Source organism: Myotis davidii, unplaced genomic scaffold (genome assembly GCF_000327345.1).
Source record: "Myotis davidii unplaced genomic scaffold, ASM32734v1 scaffold168, whole genome shotgun sequence".
Classification (NCBI taxonomy): Eukaryota; Metazoa; Chordata; class Mammalia; order Chiroptera; family Vespertilionidae; genus Myotis; species Myotis davidii.
Window position 1 is genome coordinate 10,658,496 of NW_006383016.1, and position 25,061 is coordinate 10,683,556.

A 25,061-nucleotide genomic window follows, 5' to 3' on the forward strand; every position below is an offset into this window, starting at 1 on the left:
TGATCAGCTGCCTCCTGCACACCTCCCACTGTAGAGGTGCCTGCAACCAAAGTATGTGCCCTTGATCGGAATCAAACCTGGGACCTTTCAGTCCGCAGGCCGACGCTCTATCCACTGAGCAAAACTGGCTAGGGCTATTGTACAATTTTTAAAGCAAAATATTAGCTTGTGTGTTTCCTGTCATCATTATTGTTAGGTTGATTTTGGTAAATTGATATTTATTGGATAACTGATAAATGCTTTGCACATTAACTGGCCTTTGTTTAGCTAAAGGCAGTGGTTTTCTAATGTAAACAGGTCAGGAGAAGATGCATTAATCCTTCTGAGTTCTTTTCCTTCTTCTGGGTTCCCTGTTATCTTTCCAGGGGCCATCCTCTCTCTGCATTAACATCTGTCCAATTTAACCCTGATTACACAAACCCTAACACCTGGGAAAATATATGGCACAAATGAAAATTGCTCAGAGCAAGACAGAAATAATGAAAGTCATGCATTGCAAATAAAGTCAAAAGGAATTAATTTTCTTTTTAGCTCAGACAACTGAATGCTGAAAGTGAAATAATAGTTCTATTCAATTAAGAGGTGTGTGTGTGTGTGTGTGTGTGTGTGTGTGTGTGTGTGTTTAGGAGGAATTATTCATGGTTATCCAATCTATTACAGAATAAGAAAATAACATGAATATAACTATTGCTAGAACAAATTAAATTCGTCATTAAGAAGTATTCTAGTCTTTGGGGGTCTTGAGAACTACTTTAACTTTTAGGTTCTACTGAATATCATCTTACGTGAGAATATACTGGAGATAAATCAGGGCAGAGAATGAGCAACCAATAAGGAGAGAAAGCAAGTCATAGACAACAGTGATCAGTAGTTTTCACTAGAATTTACAGTTGACAGAAAGATGATTGCACTGAAATATATCACAGTGGTGTTATATATGAAGATACCCTATATTTAAGCTGGTAAATGCACTTTTTAATAACTAGTTTTGTACACATTCTATAAAATAGGCATAATAGTTTACCTTTCTAATTTTATTAACCCAATGCATTATTTTATACACAGGACTCAAAATGATCATTTTATCTATACCCTGATTGGTTACACATACATACAATTTCCCTTTTAATGTCCAGTGCTTTCCCCCTTTCTTTACTTTTTTCTTTTCACAGATCCTCTAGTCACCTGCTCTCAGGTTACCAAGTTCGACTGTGGAAATAGAGTGTGCCGCTATTACAGTCACTGGAAGTGGGTGAAGCAGGTGATTGATGAACAATGAGCCATCAAGGACTAGAGTTAGAGAGAGGAGACAGGTATCAGGTTTCCCGTCCGAGGGGAAATGTATCCTGAATGGCAGTAATTGCTCTGAATGAAGCTTCAAGTCCCAACAATAGCCACTCCTACCTGCACAGTCTCCTGCCTCATCTTGCAAGGGGTCCCGCAGTTCAACAGCTAGAAAGCATGCCTCCCTGTCTCATTATTCTCTGAGCTGCACCGGCAAGAGTAGCAGCGGCAGCCAGAGCGAGGCAGGGCTGTGGCAGCCACGCAGATCGCCTCCCCCTCAACACACACACACACACACACACTCCCCAGATTTCCAATATCGGAGCGTCTGGATGTAAATCGAGGACCCAAAGCGACGCGAGAACAGCATGAGTCACGGACAACAGGTATTTCATCCCTGACAAATGCCATTTCCCTGCGATGCTTGTTGGTGTGGATCGTACAGCCATCCTCCGGGTAACTAGCAGGAGTGGGAGACTGGAGGTGGCCGCGGGAGCAGAGGGAAGTGGGAGGAGTGAGAGGTGGGGAAGGAGGCGGGGGTGAGGGGGATGTCCAAGATGACTTTCAGGCTCCAGTGCTTTTGAGTTGCAAATTTTCGGGGGCTGGCAGCCGCGGGCAGCCTGCCCTGCGGTGGGCTGGGACTGGATTTCCATCTCCTCCGGCACTAGTTAGCACCGGCCCTGTGATCTGGGAGGAGGTGGGAGGAGGAGGAGATGCTGCGAGCGGAGTTCTTGAAGCGCCACTCCTCCGGGGACGCGGAGCGGAGAGGGAGCTGGTGCTGAGCCGGGCGTGTCAATGGGAAGGATCCCGGGAGCTGGCTAGTCCCCGCTCCTCCCGGAGCAGCCGCTGCTCCCGCCGCGCCGCCCAGATGCGCCCAGCCTTCGCCTGCATCGCGCTGCAGTAAGTTCAACTCGACGTGGGTAGGGCAGCAGTTGGAGTGGCTTCTGGGTAGGCGGGTGGGGGAAGGGAAGCCGAGAAGAAATGGCCAGGAAAGTTAGAAAAGCAGGGCTTTGGCTTTTCCCGGAGATGGTACCTGGGTTTGCCTGCCCGACGCTGACGCTGGCCCTCGTTGTGCTGCCATCGGATATTCAGGTATTTGCGGACCGATGCCCTGGTTGGTGCGTCAGGCAGAGAGCCCCCTGTCCATTGTGATCTGAGGCCACAAAACGGACACTGCGCTGTGGATGGCCTGGCGAGAGTGGTCTCGGGAAAGTTACTCTTGGGTGCAAGTTGCTTTTCCAAAGGAAACTGGCGAAGGGGCCGGCCGGCCTTGACTCTCCAATGGCTGTGCTCATTGTGAGAAGTTTCCTTGCGGACGGATTCCTCATCTGTAAAAGAAAGAAGCCAGCACACAAAACCCAAAGTCTTAGATTTACTTTACTGAATCAGAATGAAACGTGAAGTAGGTCTCTAGATAACTGCTAGGCAACAGCCTGGGCGACACTGATGATATGATAAACATTCAAATACTCCTGGGTGGGTGGACCGCGCAGGGCTCCCCTGATTTCTCACCACTGCACTGATTTCCCCTCCTTGCTAAAGGGTCCCTTCCTTGTGACTTCAAAGTGGTGGTTTTAACTGATGACTTTATTCTTAGAACTAAGCGGCATTGTGTGCACTGGCAAAAAAAAAAAAAAAGAAAAAGAAAAAGAAAAAGAAAAAGAAAAAAAAGAAACGAAGGCTTTAAAAACTTTTAAAAAACAACCTCAACTGGTTGCTCCAGCTGCAGATAACCAACTCTTCTAAAAGAAGGTAAAAATAGGTCAGCCAGGGCCAGCCCATTGTAAAGCAAATGTGAATGCCAGCAAAACACTAAGGGTCTTTTCTATCAGGAAAACCATAAATAATGAATTTAAAAAACTTTGAGTATCTAATCAGTCCTCTTTTGCACTGACCAGATTTTAATAATGAAGAAAAATTAAAAGAAATCCTCAAGCAGAAAGGCTGTATTATGGAAAACTGTTAGAGTGAGTTGTAGGATCATTGAAGAAATTACTGTATTATTATAGTCTTCTCCAAGAAAGATTATGAAAAAAAGAAAAACAGGTTATCCAAACTAGCACGCAGAGTTTTAAGCTGGATACTTAAACATGCTACCAAAACTTCTATAGGATAAAGGGGTATCAAAACTTATGAAATAACTATTGTGAAATGCAAAGTATGTGCTTCTGAATTTCTCCGTCAATAGAAAAGAGGAAACTAAGAATCACTCTTAACCTATTATTTTTGTTTTAAGTTGTGTTACCTTTTTCTTTAACCTACCTAATTTTCATTATTTTAATAAAAATAATATATCCTGAATGTAATGCATTACTTTGCCTGCTCGTGTCGGGTATCTCCAGATATAATATTTCCACCATTGTTGAAATATCCAACTTGTTAGAGGCAATTCATCCCACATAAACACATAATTTCTCAGTGCAAAAACTCAACATATGAATTTGCAAGTCACTGAGTAAATATCTATTTCAGGGAATATATTTGTTATGATAGTTCATGTATGAGGACAGCTAAAACTTATAGACAGCAATAAAAAAGAAAAGGAAATATCTACATAAAAACTCAAAGAATATAGTTGGAGCAAGTTGTAGGCAGTCACTTGATACCCTAGAGCAGGTCATTTACTGCACCTTGAGTATTTAGCTAAAGAGAAGAAAAATCATGTTGAGAGCATGATTGGAATTGACAGGAATTTGGTTTGAACAGGAATTTATCAGAACTTCTTTAAGATAGAGACTTAGGTAGGTGGAGTTGGAGTTTTGGGACTTAACATTGCTTCATACTTTTGGTTGTTTTAATGGTAGGCAAACCTCATGTTATGTCTGAGAAGATTTTCAAACCCATTTTCGAAATGGAACAATTATTTTAAGGTTTAAACCAACTAGTAAGGTTTGCTGGGGTAGTGTCTGAATTGGACAAGTATTTTATGACTCCTGGTTTTCCTTGCACACCACTGAAAGAAGGCATATGTACGTGTAGCCAGACTAGCCAGACTGAGATAATTTCTGGTCCCTCAATCTAATTCTGCCTAATAATAATGACGATGGTGCTGACATAGACACTTGGAATGACATTGTAAGAATATCTTATCTAAATGCCTCTCCTCCTGGCTGACTTCAGACACAGAGCTGTACTTATGTAGGCATGCTACTTTGCAGTATCCTTTTAAAAGTAATACCTCTTAGCCCAGGAGCACTTGCCTGGAGTAAGCTCCAGGCAAAAATTTTAAAGAAGCCACTTCCAATTGCCCCTTTCCCATCTCTGGCATTTTCTCTCTCTCTTGTAATGCATCAACACAAAACCTTACCTCAAGTGAGAATCCCCTGCACCTGCTCACTCTTGGGTATTAACTATGAAGTAAATTCAACTCCTTGATAGCTCCTGGGGTTATTTGCATGTCTGATTTGCCACCCAGTACATGAATAGTGCCCAGTTATTGCAAGTGCACTCTTGGCTGGAACTGGGTTAAACACTTTGAATGTCTTGTCTGTATGGGATAACGGAGATGCCTTTCTCATTCATAAGAAACTCAACCCCAGAGGAATAAGCAAACTGCCTAAAGCAGTGATGGTGAACCTTTTGAGCTCGGCGTGTCAGTATTTTGAAAAACCCTAACTTAACTCTGGTGCTGTGTCACATATAGAAATTTTTTGATATTTGAAACTATCGTAAAACACATATTTTTGATATTTATTTTATATATTTAAATGCCATTTAACAAAGAAAAATGAACCGAAAAAATGTGTTCGCGTGTCAGCGGTGTCATAGGTTCACCATCACTGGCCTAAAGCAAGATGTCTAGTCAATGGTGGGCTGGGATTAGCCCCTACGCGTGACTAGGCTAACACTTTGCCACCTCATTTTGTTATAGATCAAGTTCAGGGAATTTATTGTTGAGAGTGCTTGAGAAATCATACCAGTCTGGGCAGAATTCCCTGCTCTATTGATACCCAAGATTAGATCTACCTAAATTAGAACCTAAATTGACCCGAAAACTTGGCATACTCAACCATTCCAATTTTAGTGCTTTGCTCTGGCTTCATGAACTGTGGAAATAAAGCTGGGACATCTTTGCCAAGAAAGATGATGGGAGTTAGTATGGGAGAAGAGGAGTTGGAAGTTCTGAACACCAAGAGGGATGAAGGGAAAAAAGGGATCACGGGGTGGGAGGCTGGTGTGAGATCTTGTCTAGATTCTGTGTCCTGTGGGAGTCCTAAAAACAAACGCTTTGGGCCGTGTGTGATTTTTAATGTCACAGATGTAGCATAGACTTAAAACATCTCTTTAAATAGTTGTAAGGTCTGATTATGGAAATTAGATTAGTCTTGTCTTCAGATGATCTTTACGTATTTTTTTTAAGAGTAAAAATAATGATTCAAAGGAAAGTAGGAGAGAAAGGCCAGATGATGACTGAAGAGGTAGAACAGTGCATGAAAATATCACTGGTTCTTGCATAATCACTTTAGAAAATTTGCCAGTTTAAAAAAAAAAAAGACATCTTTAACTGATGGGGATAAAAACAAAATGGTTCATTTAGGTAAAAATCTGAAGTGTTAAGGACAATAACATGATTACTGTCACTTGTCTGTTTATCATAGAAGACAGGCACTAACAAGGAATAAGATTTTTTAAAAAAAGTAATGGGCGTAAAGCCAAATAATATTTTAAGATTGGTCTTTCTCAGCACACTAAATTTAAACAGCTGCAATTCTTTTTAAAGTGTTATCTGAGTCAACAATTTGAAATGAGGGATTTACTTTTTCACAGAGAATCTATATTGTAAGTTTGAAAGAAGATGTCTTTGACTCAGTTGTTTGGTATTGGCAATATGCCAACCAGTACAGACCAAAGAGCACAAAAGCTGTTACATCCCAAATCAGAGTATGAATGTATGTACATGCTCCATAAGGAAAGTTGGTGCTACTGAACTATTGACACACACACACACACACACACACACACACACACACACACACGTCTTTGAAAATACAATCACATTGTTATGACACTACAGGTTAAAGTTAGGAATAGAGATGATTTTTGAATGTGGGTCTTCAGCTCTCTTCTTTTTTAAAAAATATTTTTTATTGATTTTTTTAAAGAGAGGGAGAGGGAGAGAGAGAAACATTGATGTGAGAGTAAAATATCTATTGCCTTCCTCCTGCACACCCCTTATTGGGAATGGAGCCCGGCATGTGCCCTGACCTGGAATTGAACTGGCAACCTTGTGGTGCACAGGTCAAAGCCCAGCCAACGGAGCCTCACCGGCCAGAGCGCTCTTCTTCTCGTTGTTTAAAAATAATGACAGGAACTTTTATTAAGTACTTAGTACATTGCTTGTATAAGCATCTTGTACATTTAATCTTGAAAATACACTTATCATCCTCACTCCTGTTTTACAAAAGAGGAAACAGGGTTAAATGACTTTCAGTTAGAAATGAGTAGGAGTAAAGTTGGGGCATGAATCAGAAGTCTGGCTCTAGAACCCATGCTTTTAACCAAAAGGTTCAAAGTCCACTCACTGTTAACTATCGCTGGTTTGTTATAACCCTGTACAGTTCATGTTGTTTGTTCACCTTTAAAAAAAGTTTTATTGATTTTTAGAGAGAGAGAGAGAGGAGAGAGAGAGAGAGAGAGAGAAACATTGATGAGAGAGAAACATCAACATCAACCACTATTTTATTGTTTGCCTGCCTCCTTTCTGCCCCCTGCTGTGGGATTGAACAATGAGCCCAGGCATATGCCCTGACTGGGAATTGAACCCATGGCCTCCTGGTGCCTAGATTGACACTCAACTACCGAGCCACTCCAGTTTGTTCACCTCTTTTGTCTCTGCTTACAGCTATCTCTTTATTTTCTTTCTTGACTCCCAAATTCCTCTGCCCTCACTTCATTAGTGTTTTACCTGATGTGTCTTTATCCCTTAAGCTCCATGACCTTCTGAGATCCTATTTGGGATCTCCCACTGGCCCAACTGCCCTTTGAGGTCCCACTGAAAGTGTGCAGGCCTTCATTATGAGTGTGCTGCAGAGGGACGGAATACTCTAGTTTCTACATTTGGGGAAGGAAACCAAACTTTATCTTTGGAACATTAGTGCTGAGCGTAGTTTCTAATACAATATTGGAGATCAGTAAACACTTTTTATTTCTTTTAAGTATGTTTTTATTGATTTTAGAGAGAGAAGAAGAGAGAGGGAGAGATAGAAACATCAATTGGCTGCCTCCTGTATGCCCTGTACTGGGGATTGAGCCACAACCCAGGTATATGCCCTGACTGGGAATTGAACGGCATACCTCTTGGTGTATGCGTGGACACTGAACCACTGAGCCACACAGCCTGGACAGTAAACACTTGTTTTATAAACTGAATTCAACGCTCTAGTTCAGTTCCCTGAAGGGATAGCTAGTTCCACTACCACAATCTTTAGCCCCCAAATGTTATAGAATGGTCTCTTAAATGCATTTCCAAGGTTTGAGGCAGATAGTAGATTTTAATTAGTTGAACTTATAATTAGTATAAAATTACCCAAAAGACAGTTACCATCCTCTATAATAGGGGTGGGAAACGTTTTTTGTGTTTTGTTTTGTTTTCTGTCAAGGGCCATTTGGATATTTATAACATCATTCACAGGCCATATATAATTACGTAATTATCAACTCAAAAATTAGCCTGCTATATTTGCTCAAACATTTAATTAACTCCCCGGTAATGCCCTGGCAGGGCCAGGCCAAATGATTTCGCTGGCCTTATACTGCCCATGGGCTGGATGTTCCCCATCCCTGCTGGATAGTATTGAATATTTAAAATATAGGGCACAGTATTTGGGAATATGACAGCTGGCATATTCATTTCTAGGTCACATTATTGAAAATTTTAGTGATAACTAATTTCTGGCACTAATGTATCTTTGGTGGGAGGAACAAATATTAGAATAAGTGGTTCATTAAAGATGTTTCCCTCTTGTGGGACAGTAGAGTGAAGCTGTAAAATGGTGCTTTTTAAAAATTGTTTTTTAAGCCCTTGTTTCCTTTGAGGAAGAATCTTGAGAAGATTTTGATTCAGAAGTAGCTGACAAATATTGAGTCATATCTGTGAGCAGACATTAGAAACTGGATATCACTAAAGAAAAATGTAGAAATGGGTAGTGGTAGGAAAATCAGTCCTTACTTCCCTTCCCTCAAAGAAGCATTTTCAGTTTATGGGATAATTTGGATTTTACTTATTAATGATTGTGTAAATTTCTTTCATTTAATATTTGATTATTATAACCATGTTAACTGAATGGACATCACATATATTTGGTTTTCCAAATATAATATTTTTTTATGAAAAGTTTCATCTTGGATCAATCAACTCTATTATCTTTTTAATCCACAAGTATCAAGTATTCAATTTTAAACCAATGAAATAACAGATGGGATTAGAAGTGTTATAACTATTTAAAATCTCTTTGGAGTTCTTTAAACATAGTAATCTCAGAATGAGGTAGCTGGGCCTTCTTTTAAAATAGAATTTATTTTATTTTAAAGGGTCTTGGCTTATATAATGTTTGATTACTCATGATGATGGAATTGTGGATTAAGATGTGGAGATAGTGACTCGATGTATAATTTCTCAATATGCAAAGATGCTCATTTGAATTTCATCATTCCCTTCTTAGGCACTGTAATATAGGGGTTAAAACTTATTCTTTGCATTCAAATTGCCTGACCTTACATATTTACTACTTGGATGACCTTGAACAAGTAACTTAAATTTTATGCTTTACATTTCTCTTTGTAAAACAGGGATAATGAAAATGATATGCAATTTGTAGAATTACATGATTAAATAGCATATAAGGGGCTTTGAACAGAAAGCACATGAATACTCAAAAATCTTTACAGTTTGCCTTGGCCAGTGTGGTTCAGTTGGTTGAGCATTGTCCCATGCACCAAAAGGTTGCTGGTTCAACTTCTGGTCGCACATGCCCCAATTGTGGGCTTGATCCCACAGTAGGGGGCGTGCAGGAGGCAGCCCACCCATGTTTAACTCTCACATTGATGTTTCTCTCCCTCCCTCCCTCTCTCTCACTCTCTCTCTCTCTCTCCGTCTCCCTCTCCGTGAATGTAATAAAAACATATTTTAAAAATACTTTCAATTTATTATTTTCTATTTACTTGGGATTTTGTCTCAAGTAAATAGTAAAGTATCAATAGCTAAGAAGATATTCTAAATAGAATCTAAATATAAAAGCAGACTTAATTTTAGTTTAATAATTAATAAATATTTATGAGACTCATAAAACCTATTAAATGTTGTAATAAACACCCTACTTATATAGGGTCTTCTTTATTTTTCCCAAAAGGTTTTTATTGAACTACAAAAAATGGTAACTTTTAATGAAGATAAATTAGACATGTAAACACCCTCCAGAGAGTTGCTGGAGCCCAAGGAGCCCTCAGAAATTCATTTACTTCCCCTTTCCTGAAACCATAATGAAAGTTCTTTCATTTTCTTCCTCTGACATTTTTAAAACAGTCACAGTTATTATCCACTTAATAGCACAAAATGATATTCTGTTTTTATCTATATTGACTACTCTGCTATTTGTACCTGAGCACACCGGGGACATGTGACCTCTTCTGGGAGGAACTCCATGACTACTTCAATCGACTCCTTTTGAAATAACTGAACTGGAAAGGAGGGAGAAATGGAGGTGCTGTGGAATAGCATTGCAGGATCCTTGACCTGAAAATGGAACTTCAGGCTGAAAAGATGAGTTTGTACTTTATTCAGCAACTTGTTTTGCTGAGACAGAATGTTAGGAAATGTTTCTTTCTGGGCTTTTGACCAAGGAATCCCTTTGCTGGGTCCTTAATGAGAAGAAGTTAGGGCTAGGGAATTCTGGCATGACTGCCTTTCACAGCAAGTATTTTAGAGATTGTAAGCAACACTCAGCTACTCCTGGGGAGTCTGAGGTTTATATAAGTAGACAGAGTTATTAAACACTATCACCTTAAGAAACAGAATTGTGAACACCATGACCCCATATCCTATTCCATCCTTCAGACATTGATGGGTTACTCTGTGCCAGGCTCAGGGAAGGAGGAGTAAAATAACAGACAAGTACCCACAGTGTTGAAGGGACTTCAGTGAAAGAGAAATAGAGAAGCAAATACTCCAAAAAAGAAAAAAGGCAAGTACCTGATTTATTTGGTTATAATAAGTGCTATGAAAGAAAAAGCTGAAATCACTGTGGAACCCTACCACCCTCCTGTTATGCATTATTATTATTATTATCTATATTAAAGTTTCTGGTGTTGATGGTGAGAAGAGGATTATACATGAGAACTAATCCTTAAAATCAAGACAATTGAACTCAGAGTGAATCAGAATTTTAGAATTACTGAGCAAAACATTTTCATTCAGTCAAAAACATGACTCCCACATTCTTTTTTTCCTTTACCTTTATATTATAAGATTATTCAGCTTGTGGCAGCTTTAAGGATTAGAAAAATGCAAGTACTTAATGTTGCTTAGTAACTTCTCTTGCCTGTCATTTTGGGCAGCGCATAAACAACTTGAAACTTCCCCACACTTGCCCCAAATTACTAGACTCCAGAAAGAGCACACAGGCTGATGAGTCACTTTGCTATCCTGTTGTTCTTAATAAGAGCTCTGATTACCAGGGTGGGTGCTGTATTGTTCCATAATGTTACTTGCCACGCCACATGTCAGAAATTTCTGTTTGCCAAATAGAGGTCCTCTTGCTGTCACACATGGAAGAAAGCATAGCATGAAAGCCATTCAGGGGAGGACTATTGTTCTGTTTTGGGTCCCTGGTTTTGAATGCACTCTAAATGCTACTGTAAAACAGTGTGAAAGTGAAGCGGTGAGGTTTTTGAGTTTCATTCAGGCCACCTGCACAACAGCTTGGTGGTGCATTTGGTGTTTTTGTAACTACATGATCTTTCTAAGAGCACTTTAAAAAAAATGAGACCAATGGTTTCACTGTAGCTGTGATAATATTGCTATTCTTTATGGTTAGGCAATGTTCTTTAATTCTTGAAATTAGTAAAAAAGAAACAATAATAGTAAAAAAAGAATCAATAAGGGTATTGTTTGATGTATCTCTATATATATAAAAGCCAAGTAGCCGGAACGACCAAAACGACTGGTCACTATGACACTCACTGCGGCCAGCCAACAGGCCCGATTGGGGGCGGGGCTGGCCAGCCAACCTCCCATTGACCCTTCCGCTGGCCAGCCGGGCCCTGATCGCGGTCGATCAGGGAGGGCCAGGTGGAACCCACCCATGCACAAATTTGTGCACCAGGCCTCTAGTATATCAATAATATGGTAGTTCTCTATTGATCAAAATTTCTTCTCCAGTAAGTGTTAAAGAAAGCCATGTTGAAGGAATTAGCAGCTATAACCTACCACTGGGAGCATCCGGGATGGAGAGAATGTGCATGCTCTCTGGTTCTTTAACATCTGTTTTGCTGATCCTAATGGTTAAAATCCAAACTGTGTTAAGACATATGGAAACATTGTCTGAGGCATGCTAATATCCATGTTAAAAAAAGACAAGGGAAAGAAAGCTTTTCTTATCTAAACATTAAACAAAGTTAAATAGTTTTCTATTTTAAGGACTTCTTATAGTTCCTCAGATGCAAGTGTGTGTTGGAATCTCCAGGAGTGGGATTTAGCACGAACTTCCCTGATCTTATTTAATCACAGAATTCCTCCTCCTGGGAACAACTAATACTTTTTCTTTGAAAACCCTACAATACAATTTGGGGGCCTATCAGCATTCAGTTAATTCATTTAAAATTTTTTGAGTACCTATGGTATATCTGAAGAGTAGGTTCTGGGAAGAAAATGTTGACTAGAATGTGTGGCATTGACAGGTTCTAGTCCTAAATTAGGGGGTTGGAGGAAATACATGGATGTAGAAATGTAACACCATGGGCTACATGCAGCAATAGAAGTAGGTACATCATAGGATGCTATAGGAGAGTAAGAGATTAAGAAATTAATTACAGATAATTTAGAATTTTAGCTGGATCTTGAGGGAAAGGAATATAAAAAATAAAGAGAATAAACTAACTTACAAAGATGTGCAAAGGTAATTATTTTTTTACCCTATTATAAAATCCAGTACTCCTTTCATTCATATAAGTATAACTCTTGAATAAACAAATGGCTACATGAATAAAAAGATGAGAGCAGCAAATGGGAAAGAGATCAATCCATGGTGGTACAGATACTACTTGATTCCTTTGAAGTATGAAAAGAATATAAAGTGAGAGAGAAGATAATTTTAGGAAAACATCTTGGTGAAATCTAATATTTTTAGAGTATATTGGAGTATATGGATTGTAAAGAATGAAAATAAATTGTCTCAGAGGAGGAAAACAATAACAGAAATGTGTGGTATTCCGAAGACCAGGGGGGAAAACATAAGAAAAACAAAGTAATCTTCACTGCTGGATTATGCTGAGAGATTGAGATGAGGAATGAAAAATATCCATTGGATTTCAACACAAGATCACTGGTGATCTGAGCTAAGAATGCTCTGCTGTAGTGATTGGGGTGAAACCTAGATGAAAATGTGTGGAGGAGAAATGAAGACAGAAGGTTTAAAAGACTATACAGCTGTTTCTGGAGAATGATAGAAGTTTGAAGGAGCTTTTACTTTTCTGAGAAGGGAGTTTTTTAATGTGTTTAAATTACCCGAGTAGTTGATGTGATTAAAAATACAGAAAAGAGACACTTAACAGATACTCCAGAACATGTAATTGAATAGGATCAAAGACATATGAGGTATGGTTGATTTTGACCAGAAGTAACATCCTCTCTAAAAAAGAGAAGGAAGAGAGAAAGGAGCAATCTTCATAGCTGTGTGGGTTTTGTAGTTAGTGCTAAATTGAGGATATTTCTGGAATTTAATTTAATTTTTTTTTGCAGAATTTGAATAAAGTGAAGAAAGTTTAAAGTTTGGACAAGCTTGGAGAGGTTATGAGCCATATGTATCTGCTAGGATTTGAGCATTCTTGGGGGGCATTTAAGTAGACTATTATGAATTTACAGTGAAAACAATTTACCTCAATGTGTGACTCCATTCAGCTGCTTGGGATGTGACAAAGAAAACAGAGTTCATTCAAGAGTTATTGTTTTAATTTTCTTTCAATTTTATAATATCATTACCTAACCCCTCAGTATCATCTGCTATCTTATTACTCCTTCAGATTTAGAAATTTGGATGACAATTTTCCTTTATCAATATACTAGAGGCCCGATGCACGAAGATTCGTGCAAGAATAGACCTTCCTCCCCTTGGCTGCTGGCATCGGTTTCCCTCCGGCACCCAGGGCCTGGGCTGCTTCGCTAGAGCTGCTGCCAGGCATCTGGACCCAGGCTGCTCTGGGACCGGGGATGCTTCCCTCTGGCCGCTGCCACCACCCACCGGGGGCATGCTCTGAGCCACTGCCGCACAGCTGCTTGGAGCCCGCCCCCACCCCTGGTATGTGTGTTGGGACTCAGAGCATGCCCCCACCCCTGGTGTGTGTTTGTCCGCTGGGGTGGGGGCGGCACGCAATCCCCTCCCGGCCATCTGTGCGTGCAGCTCCTTCTGAGTGGTCGTGATGCCTGGCTAATTTGCATCTTACCTGTTTATATATATAGATGCTGTCATCATTATTATTGGTTAAGTGTATAGGTCAGTGATGGCGAACCTATGACACATGTGTCAGAGGTGACACGCGAACTCATTTTTTTGGTTGATTTTTCTTTGTTAAATGGCGTTTAAATATATAAAATAAATATAAAAAATATAAGTGTTTGACTATGGTTGCAAATATCAGAAAGTTTCTATATGTGACACGGCACCAGAGTTAAGTTAGGGTTTTTCAAAATGCTGACACGCTGAGCTCAAAAGGTTCGCCACCACAGGTATAAGTTGACAAGTCAATGAACACCCTACAGAAATTCCACTTCCATGTTAGGCAATAAATTCCATTCTGAATCTTGGTATTTCCTGGAATAGCTCATCTTTAAAATCATGAATTACCAATCCACAATCACCTTGTTCTCTCTACCTCCCATCAGTCTCCAGTACCTTGACACACCTTGTTTTCTTCCATGATTTTTTTCATTCACCCTCTCTCTTTACTATCCAGGCAAGAAGAACTAGGATAAAACTTAAATACCTCTTTTGCCCAAATCTTCATTTCTCTGTACTCTTTTTCTTCCATTTTACATCTAAGAAAATCCTTACCCTTTCTCAATTGAGCAATCTGGCTTTGCTCTTTTGCTTGGAGTACTAAATGCTATTGAAAATCACAAAACCATGAAAACGGGTGTCATAATACATTTGTGATCTCCTGTCTCATTCTGGCCCTGATGATTCTAAGTGCCCGCGTTTTCTTCTCCTTTCCATTCTCTGCAGTAGCTTCCTTATAAAGCCCTGCAACCTATGCTTCATATTTCCTGAAGAAAAGAAAAACTTGGTATATTTAACCTCTTCCTGTTTGTTCATTTATTTTTATTTTTGGTATTGGCATAATAATTTAAATTACATTTGGGTTTTAATTTAAAAATTATTAATATCAGCCCCAGCCAGATAGCTCAGTTGGTTAGAGTGTCCTTTGCTGTTCCATACACCACACGGTTACAGGTTTGATTCCTTGTAAGCACATGCCTAGGTTGCTGGTCTGATCCTGAGTGCTCTCTCCCTCTCTCTCTCTTCTCTTCTCTCTCTCCCTCTCTTCCTTTCCCTCCCTCCATTTCTCCCTTCCTTTCTCTAGACATATCCTTGGGTAAGGATTAAAAAAATTATTAATATCCAAAATTCCCTCAACCCTATTCTCCATCACTCCCCACCTTCTGTGCACCTATGCTTCTAGACAGACAATGCTTCACAACACGGCCCCTCTCTATCTCTTCAAGAATGTCTATTGTCACTCTTTTCTCTTCCAATCTAATGTTTCTCTGACATGAAGCTGCTTCAAATTCCCTTTCTGTCAGCATTTCTTTCTCATCTTACTTGCACTTCATTGTGTCTCTAGTTTTTGTTTTCTCAGTGTACAAAACAAGTATCTAAACAATCTACACTAATAAAAGAGAAAAATGGTAATTGGCCTACGACGCTACCCTTTTCATTGGCTAATCAGGGCTATATGCAAATTAACTGCCAACTAAGATTGGCAGTTAACTGCCAACAAGATGGCGGTTAATTTGCATATGTAGGCACAATGCAGGGAGGCAAAAGGGAAAACAGGAAGAAGCCCCCTGCCACTGACAGTGATCAGAAACCCAGGGGGGAGCTAAGAGCTGGGGGGCAGGGCAAAGGTGGCCCCAGGGCCGCCTTTGCCCTGTCCCCCAGCCATGATCGGAGAATCAGGTGCCTTTTCAGCCCTGGCCAGTGATAGCAGGAAGTAGGGGCGGAGCCAGCGATGGGAGCTGGGCACGGTCGAAGCTGGCAGTCCCAGGAGCTAGGGGTCCCTTTCCTGGGCCTAAAGCGAAGCCCACGATCGCGGGGCTGCTGCAGCTGTGGGTCCCCGCTGCCCTGGCCGGACACCTAGGCCAGAGGCGTTAGGCCTGGGCAGGGGCGGAGCCTGCACCTGCGGGGAGCTGGGAGTCCCCTGCCCAGGCCGGACTCCTCTGCCGGAGGCCTCAGGCCTGGTCAAGGGGCCGATCTGGTGATTGGTGATCAGAGGGTGATGAGGGTCACCCCCTCTGGCCGAGGAATCAGGCCTGGGCGGGGGCTGGGGCTCCCCTGCCCAGGCCTGATGCCTGGGCCAGAGGCATCAGGCCTGGGGGGGGGGCGGAGCCAGGGATTGGGGGGATATGATGGTCCCCTTGCCCAGGCCTGAAGCCTGGGTCAGAGGTGTCAGGCTTGGGCGGGGGGTGGAGCAAGCGATCAGAGGGAAATGGAGTCCCCTGCCCAGGCATGATTCCTGGGCGAGAGGCCTCAGGCCTGGGTGGGGGCCAGAGCCAGTGATCGGGGGGAGATGGGGGTCCCCTGCCCAAGCCTGCCACCTCTGGCGGAGGCGTCAGGCCTGGGCAAGGGGCCGATCCTGCGATTGGAGGGTGATGGGGGTCAACGCCTGAGGGCTCCCAGTATGTGAGAGGGGGCAGGCTGGGTTGAGGGACACTCCTGCCTACACTCACTCAGTGCACGAATTTCATGCACCGGGCCCCTAGTACTAAATAAATAAGTGAAATTTGAAAATGGCTCTTTTTGTGATTGGGAGGTGATGAATTGTCTCATCAAATGTCTTCCTGGGTCAAAAAAAATTTTTTTTAATCTTTAAATCTACTCTGTTAGAGAGGTAAGTGAACACCTCCTTCATTCTAATACATTATTCTTACCTCCTCTCTGTCCATTTTCCATATAGTTTATACTGATTCTGAACAAGCTCCTGTCTTTTAGTATATGTTTTCTCCTTGGTGTATAACAGTAATAACTGTATGTGCTTATTCTGGAGATAATATTCAATCATGTTATTCTGTTTTTAGAGAATGAGATTATTCTTGGTGTGACCAAGCGTAATAATTGGAACTTTATTTCTCCAATATTAGCAGCTTAAGTTAGATTTAGGTATTTGTTTTATTTCTGACCCATTCCATGAATTGATTATTGGCATTCACTTTTAAAGCTCGATATAAAGAAGTAGACGGATCAGGGTTATGGTTTGCATTGGACAAGAACAAGCCTGTAGACTTTGAGGGCTTATAGGAGGTAAACAGAAGGCCAAGAGGTAACACAGTGGAGAGAATAGAAAATAACCTAGTCTATTTTCCCAGTGCTGTGTCACCTTCTCAGTCATTTAAATGATGATGTGCCAGTGACAACAGAAATGTTTTTCTTAACCACATCAAGTACTTATCAAAAGAGATGTGGAAAAAATGCTTATAGAAGGTGTTTTACTCATGATTTCCAGGTGCAATTCAACAGTAGGTGGTCAGCGTTTAGATTTTTGCTTTCCCATAACCTTACCCTTCCTCCATTCTTTCCATATAAGCACAAATCAACTGATAAGATAAATGAAGGCATGTCTTAGCGGGAAAACATGACGTATAAGACATTACCTCCAAGTGGTTTCAACCATGGTGGTACAGTAGTCTACTTGGCAAGTGTGCTTTTTAAACTTCAGAAATCACAGAGGGAGGTTTCCCCTGGAATAGCCTTTTAATTTCTGGGATTTGTTTCCTATGTGATTTCACCTAAGCAATATAAATAAGGTTAACTGTAACCTGAAAATAAAATGGGTTCTCTGTCATTTTGCTCACAACACAGTATAATCTGTGGCCTCCTTAATTTTATTTGTCAGATTTTAAAAGTATAGCTCCACAAAGAAATGAAAATCATGGAGAGAGAAAAGTTTCAGGCTAGGACACTATTAGATTTTGTGTTAAATTTTGATAAGCAGATATATTTTTAATGCATGTATGTTTGATTACATACATTGCAATGTTATTGTTTTTAGACTGCACTGAAAGAAATTGCTGTATTTCTATATGATATTTATTCCAGGTCAAGCAATAAAAGATATTAAAAAATGAATTTTCAGTTTTGAGAAAGAGGTCAAAGTTCCCTCTGTTTTATAGAGTTTTTGCTTTTGTAGGTTGGGGGTGGGATTTTATGTTACTTTTTAAGGAATCTTTTTCAGTCACTATCGACTTTAGATTGCCAAGAGCTTAAGTACAAACAATTAATTGATTTCTGTGGACTTGCTCTTTCATATACGATGAGCAAAATATTGATCCCCCCCCCTTTTTTTTTCTTTTACTACCTAAGGCCTGTTTATTCTCTGTTAGCTGATATTCAGTTCTTTTTCTTAAACTGAGTACTTGTGAGATGAGCTTCCTCTCCCATCTGCTGGGGGCAATTTTCCAAATGATGTGTGTGGTAGGCCATTGTCAAGCCGGCTGCACCGGAAATTTGATTGGCCTGATGAAGCACAAGAAATATAGAAGTATATGTCTTTGGAGGAGCAAGATGTCACTAAAACAAGAGGGCTGGCCCTTTGGTGCTGGCATGGCCCCACCCAGATGGTTATTAAGGACTAAATTCCACGTCCTTCCCTGTGTGCTGATTTCTCCCTCCGCATGGGACTCGGGTATTTCTGAATTTTGGCTCAGCCCTTGTGTGGAATAAAACAAAGCCTCAGGGAGCATCTACTCAATTGCATTCTTAATTCTGTGTTTATTCTTTGCAAGGATTATTTGCTAGTATAATTGTAAATCAAAGAGAAAGCCAACCATGGCTGAGTCACAGTCCCAATTCTTGCCAGTGCTAGAACCCAAAGTAGTTGTTGTTGTTGTTGTTGTTCTGACCAGTTTAGAAAAAGATCTCTATTGGGCTGGCTCATAGATTTCTTGCCACTTCCTGAATAACATCAACACTTCCTGGCTTTTGCAATTCCATGGTGTTCCTTTTTTAAAAAATTTAAAAAAAAGTGTTGTTTTTTTTTTTAAAATTGCTATTTAGAGAGAGAGGGAGAGAGAGATAAAAACCTTGGTGAGAGAGAAGCATTGATCATGGATTGGAAGCCTCCTGCACACCTCTACTGGGATCAAGCCTGCAACCTGGGCATGTGCCCTGACAGGGAATCAAATGGCGACCTCCTAAATCATAGCTCAACTCTCAACCACTGAATCACACTTTCTGCGGCATGGCGTTCCTTTTTATCCTTATCAGACCCACTAGGGTACAAGCTATTTTGTCTTATTAATGTTTTAAAAATCATTAAGCTTAGAAAAATTCTGACAGGTAAGGAAATATCACAGTTACCAGCCCTAATTTACTTATACTTCCCAATTTCAATATGTAAATAAGAAGACCCAAACATTACCTCCATGTAGACAACTTTGAAACTTCAGAGCAATGATCTGCACTCTAAGCAAGGACCTGTCCTCATAACTTTCAGATTCCTAGCGCTTCATTCACACAAAGATGAACAAGAAGAAGGCCAGTGCTTTCCGATCTAGGGCACCGATAGTGAAGAGGAGACTTTTAGTGCAGGGCAGAGAGGCATGGGAGTCCTAGTTGACATGATGGTGCAGGAAACTTCAACAAGGCATAGAGAATGAAGGGAAACCACGTGTTGGGAATAATATCTACGAAATCATGCTTATGCTTTAGACCTCTGTCACTGTGTCTCCCACTGATTCTTTAGTCAATTATAATTTGCCATCATTCTGCACCTAAACTTAAATTGGCCTTAAAAGCTATATCAGTGTCCAGATTATCAAATGCATTTACCTTTTGTCATCATCAGCTTCTATGAGCATTTTCCTTTTGATAGCTTCACTCATTGTTGAAATTCTACCATTGGTAAAACTGTGCTGTTACAATATCATTTTTATTCAAGCAGTTAAAAAGCATTCAATGACTACCATATGACAGGCACTCGAAAAACAATGCTAATCAAGCACATAAGTAGCTTCTGTCCTCAGTGAGTTTACAGTTTCGTGAGAGTGATTGGTATTAAGATTCTATTGTTTAATTAATAAATATATTTTGAGCACCTCCTTGATGCCAGGTTCTGTTCTAAACATCAGAAATACAATGTAAAAATAGTACATTGAAAAGTTACAGTGTCTTGGAGCAGATACAAAGTAACAATTAAATATATACTTTTACATTTGAGTGCAATTAAGAAAAGTAAGCCAGGGTAAGAGAAGAGTAACAGAGAGTGGGTGCTATTTTAAAAAATGTACGATTTTAGATTTATTTATTATTTTTTAATAACTTTTTATTGTTAAAAGTATTATACATGTCCCCTTTTTTCCCTCATTGCCTTCTCCACTCCCACCCCCGCAGGCCATCACTACCAAGGACATTGTCTGTACCCTTGGGTTATGCAGAGACACATATGAGTTCATTGGTTGATTTCTTTCCCCCCTCCACATTTTAAATGTCTTTAAGATATCCAAGAGGAGCTGTTAAGTAGGCCATTGATTACATGAGGCCAAATTTAAGGAAAGTATTTGGAAACAAAGATGAGGGAGTTGTGTATACACTGCAGCAGGAGAGACCACCTAAGGGTTAGGTGCAGATAAAGAAGGTTCAGTGCTGAGTGTTGGGGTACACCAGTAGTTCACAGGATGGAGAAAAGGTGCAGGAATCGGCAAAGTTAAGTGAGAAGGCGCAGCAGGAGAACATATTTCCCTGGATGCCAAGTACAAAGCGCTTCAAGAAGAACAAGCTGTTCAGTTTTGTGAATTGCACCTGAGAAGGACCAGCAGGATGACTTCAGATTGCCTATAGGATTGGGAAAGATAAGTCTTCGTTACGCTTGAAAAGGGCAGTTTCGGTGAAGTGGTAGAACAAACGTCAGACTGGAGCAGATTAAATTATGACTTGTTGGTGTGGAAGTGGAGAGAAAACAACTCAAATAACAATACAAATACATTGGAAATTGCACCTGAAATGAATGCTTCAAATCAGTATTGTTTGACTTAGTCAAGAAAGGCTTTATGAGAAAGTGATCAGGAACTGAGGTCTGAAGGATGAGTTGGTTTAAGGAGATAATAAAGAAGCAAAGGTTGAACAGCTCATAAAGACATCATAGTGAGGCGAATTTGAGGACTGCATGTTTGAAGAGGGTGCGTATGAGTTTAAAGAGAAGTCAGTTGTCACAAGTGTGTATTGTCTTTAGCCTTAGAACATTGGATATAACTTGATTTACTTTTAAGGGAGATGGGGATATGTGAACAACATTATGTCTTGATGACGTACAGACATTTGTATAGTTTTTAACATATCTTGTCAGCTGTTTGTACAAGGACGCATTTGTCGCTTTCTTAAGTTTACTACATGGTGGTCCTTGAGGAGTGGAAATTCATTTGCATAACATCCAATATTTGTGAACAAATGATTGCAATCAAGTAGGCAATCCCTTTAGTTACCTGTAGATATTTTCCTTCCCACACAGACTAGTTTGGGCTCTACTCTCCATCACGTGACCTGTACCAGACCCTTTTCCTTAAAGACAGGAGCTTAGAAGCCAGGAATCTAAACCAATCAGGGCTAATGTGTTTTCCCGCCCTCCCAGGATCTCTAAGTGCGTAGAACTAAGTCCTTCTGGCAATGAGGCCCTGCCTTTATGTTCCAAAGTCATCATGCCTCCCTCGCCCAGGTGCATATAATTTGAAGGAAGCAGTTTTAGGAGAGGAAGCCAAGTACCAGTTTAATACCATCTCACTTAGCAATCTTCAATAATTGGCTTCTTTTTAAAAACTGGCATAAAAAAGAGTGCTTAATATCTTTTCTGTTTCCTGTCTAATTTCCTGTGGTCCGAGTTCTGCCGAGCAAGGGCCTCCAGAGCACGAGCTGCCGTGTTTTAGGACGTCCCCAAAGCATGAATCAGGATGGATCCTTCTTTTATTCATGGCTGTACTTGGTGGCAATTCACGCAGCCTGAGAAGAGGATTTACTTTTCCCCTCTGAAGGTTTCAGGGATGTTTTTGTCAGGTTTTGGAAAATGTGCTTGAGGGGCAGTGATAAAGCGAGTGCTGACTCAGAACACGCCGGCTGTCAGAGAACATATTTATCTCCACATTTGGGAGGCAGAGCAGGAAAAGCACAAATCTTCAAAAACCCGTGTGAAAACTTTCTAAGGTAAGGGAGAAGGTCAATATGACGTGGCTTTCTGTCCATATTATCTATAGCTTACGGGCTGCTTAGGCATAGAGAATAATCGGAAATCTATGACCATTCGAAGGGGAACATTTCCCCCCCGTAGTAATATAGTACTTAGGAAAACGTGATTGTTAAATGGTCTATTTCGTTCTGTTTCTGAAATAAAGGTCATGATATCAGAGAAGTGATTACATTATAAATATTCTCCTAGGTGTGTCTAAAGTAGAGGCCTGCCTGTTTTTGTAAAGCAACTGTTAATGGAATGTGGCCGAATTTATTTGTTTACATGCTGCTGACGGCTGCTTTTGCACAACAACAGCAGTTGTTCCAACAGAGATCTTTGGTCCACAGAGTTTAAAATTGTTATTTGGTCCTTTAAGAAACCATTTGTTGTTTTCTGGCCAAGAAGGAAATTCTGTCATAAATGCAAGTTTCCATGTTGTTTTCTATAATGACATCAGTAAGCTTGCTCTAATTGTGGTGGATGCAGAATTGTGATGGGAGTGTCTGTTTATTCGTTGGTAGTGTTATGCTACTGGTTCATTTGTTTGTTCCGTATCTGTGGGTTTAGAATAGTGAAAAGAAAATACATTTATATCTTCTTCATGCAAGTAAAGCTTGTATGAGTGGCTACTTAGCTATCACAATTAGGTATTGATTGCAGAGCTACTGAATCTACCCGTGTGAGCCAAATGTTAATTAAACCTGTAGGTTCAGGTTCCCTTTCTGTCTAAGACAGTGGTTCTCAACCTTGGCTGCACATTAGAATCACCTGGGAATCTTTTGAAAATCCTGATTTCTGGGCCTCATCCTCCGGAAATTCTGTTTCTTTGTTACTAATGTTGTGGCCCCACCCCATAACAAAGAAACTGAATTCCCAGAGGATGAGGCCCAGAAATCAGGATTTTCAAAAGATTCCCAGGTGATTCTAATGTGCAGCCAAGGTTGAGAACCACTGGTCTAACGGCTTCCAAAAAGTGACTCTCTTCACAATTTCTTCAAAAATATGAATGGCCACAGTGGTTAATATAAAACCATAGGCTTCGAGTGTGGAGTCCCAGTAAAAACCTGGTAGATGATGTCTGTGTCTGTCTGTGTCTGTGTCTGTGTCTGTGTCTGTGTCCATCTCTATGTTTATCCCTATCCCTACTCAACATTTCTCTCTCTTTGTATGTGTGTTTATGTATTCTTCCATCCTAAATACTTTTTATAGAAACTAGAAAATTTGAATTAAATATTGCATATATCTGCATGTTTTGTGTTCTAGTTTGCTGTTCACTAGCACCCATTAATATTCATGTAACTAAAGATTAGCAATGTGCCAGCTGCTAGAGGGGAACAAATGGCCTTCCTATTTGGGGAGGACGGATACTGAGCACGCTATGAATATGCTGTATGTCTATTTCTCTTCTTACCCTGGTATCTGAGAGAAAAGGCTCAAATCATGCGTCTCTGGCTCCAGGAATTGCTCATGAGCTGCGCACACCCACCCAGCCTGCCCAGGGGAATATTTCTGCAGCCCCCTCGTGTCCTCTCTTGGTTGTGCTCATCCTTCAGGTAAAACCGCAGCCTGATTTCTAACCTCCAAGATTCAAACCTGAAGCTTCTAAAAACATGGAGTTTCTGACGTTTGCGAAGCAGCAGGTCTGCATTTCGGCCATCCTTTGAGAAACCAGATCTGGCAAACCTGGGTGTGTGCCCTCTCTCCAGGCAGGGCCTTGCGGGAGCAGGAGCAGCTGTGCCTCCGGGAGGGTGTTAAAGGAAGGAAGACATCAATTGACCAAAACACACAACAGTGGTTCAAGTCATACAACGGAATATTTGGGTGATAGTAGAGCAGGTCGTTGAGTTTATTTTGGACAAAAATTATTTAAAAGTTTCTCCCAGAAGAAGCGTAGTCATTTTCATCAGTTCTACAAGTTCACCTTTACTCTTAGTTGCAGTATATCCTGATCAGTAGTAGACAGGAAGTGAAACAAAGGTACATAACCCTAAGAAAGCAACACGCAGCAACAGGACTAAAAAATGACACCAAGTAATCCTTCTGCCTGTTCGCAAATTGCAGCCACATGATTTGACATGAATTTTTCTGCATATGCTCCGACCTCCTTGTGTAATCTCTAGAAAATTGCAAGAATATTCTCAGGACAGTTTTATTATATCGAAATTTAAAACACCTTTATGGAAAATGTATCTTAATTAAAACCAAGAATGAGTCATTTGTTAGGAGAAAATATTCTTTATTCTTATAATACACAAAGGGTTAATTTCTCTGATGTTCAAGATGTATTAAAAAAATAAATAAAAGAGAGTGACAGAGCCATAGAAATAACAGGATAAGAACAATGAGAAGTGATCCTAGTGGCCAAGCCTGTGAAAATATGCCAAATCTCAACAGTTGTCATAGAAATGAAATGCTGACCACAGCACCACCACCACTACCAATCTAATCCAGATTTCACCCACCAGATAGGAAGTATTTGAGAACATTTAATAATACCCAGGCTGACAACGGTAAAAAAATTGTCTTCTAAACAATCAGCAATTCTGTAAGTGCTGTGGAATATTTGGAAAGCATTTTGCTATAATCTATGAAAATTCAAATTTCCCATTGTTTTGGACCTAATAGCTCCATGATTAGTTATTTATTCAATACAGTAAAGATACTAGAATGTAAAAACATACGGCTAGATTTTTCATTGGAGCATTATTTATTTTAGTATAAAATTGGAAATAAGATCAAATAAACATCAGTATGCATGAGGTTGAGTAAATTATACTTCCCTACTGTGTAAAGCTCTTTGGCTATCATAAAGAATGAGTTATAGTTGCCTGTCTGTTCATTCTGTTTTTACAATAAGAATAGTATGTTATCGAATGTGTAACATATGATCATACCTTTAACGAAATAAAAACTAATGGCAAAGCAATATTCTCTATTTATGATGGCTTATATAAGCAAAATTATACACAAAGCTTTATCAGTGGTTAGATTAAGGTTATGAGATTAGTATGAGGCTCCTAAGGACATTGCCTTTTTAAAATATAGTTTTATTGATTTCAGAGAGAAAGGGAGAGGGAGAGAGAAATAGAAACATCAGTGATGAGAGAGAATCATTGATCAGCTGTCTCCTGCATGCC

At 40.2% G+C, this 25,061-nt stretch overlaps 1 protein-coding gene across 4 annotated transcripts in view; it reads left to right on the plus strand.

Annotated features, from left to right (window-relative positions):
* Positions 1-1,193: 1,193 nt before the first annotated feature.
* DGKB (diacylglycerol kinase beta) overlaps positions 1,194-25,061 on the plus strand; it is a 533,513-nt gene continuing 509,645 nt past the window's right edge. For 2 of the 4 annotated variants that reach the window (XM_006779053.2, XM_006779054.2), the window contains exon 1: positions 1,844-2,184. The gene's annotated coding sequence lies outside the window, so the exon portion shown is untranslated. The other 2 variants (XM_015558205.1, XM_015558206.1) reach the window with 2 other exon arrangements.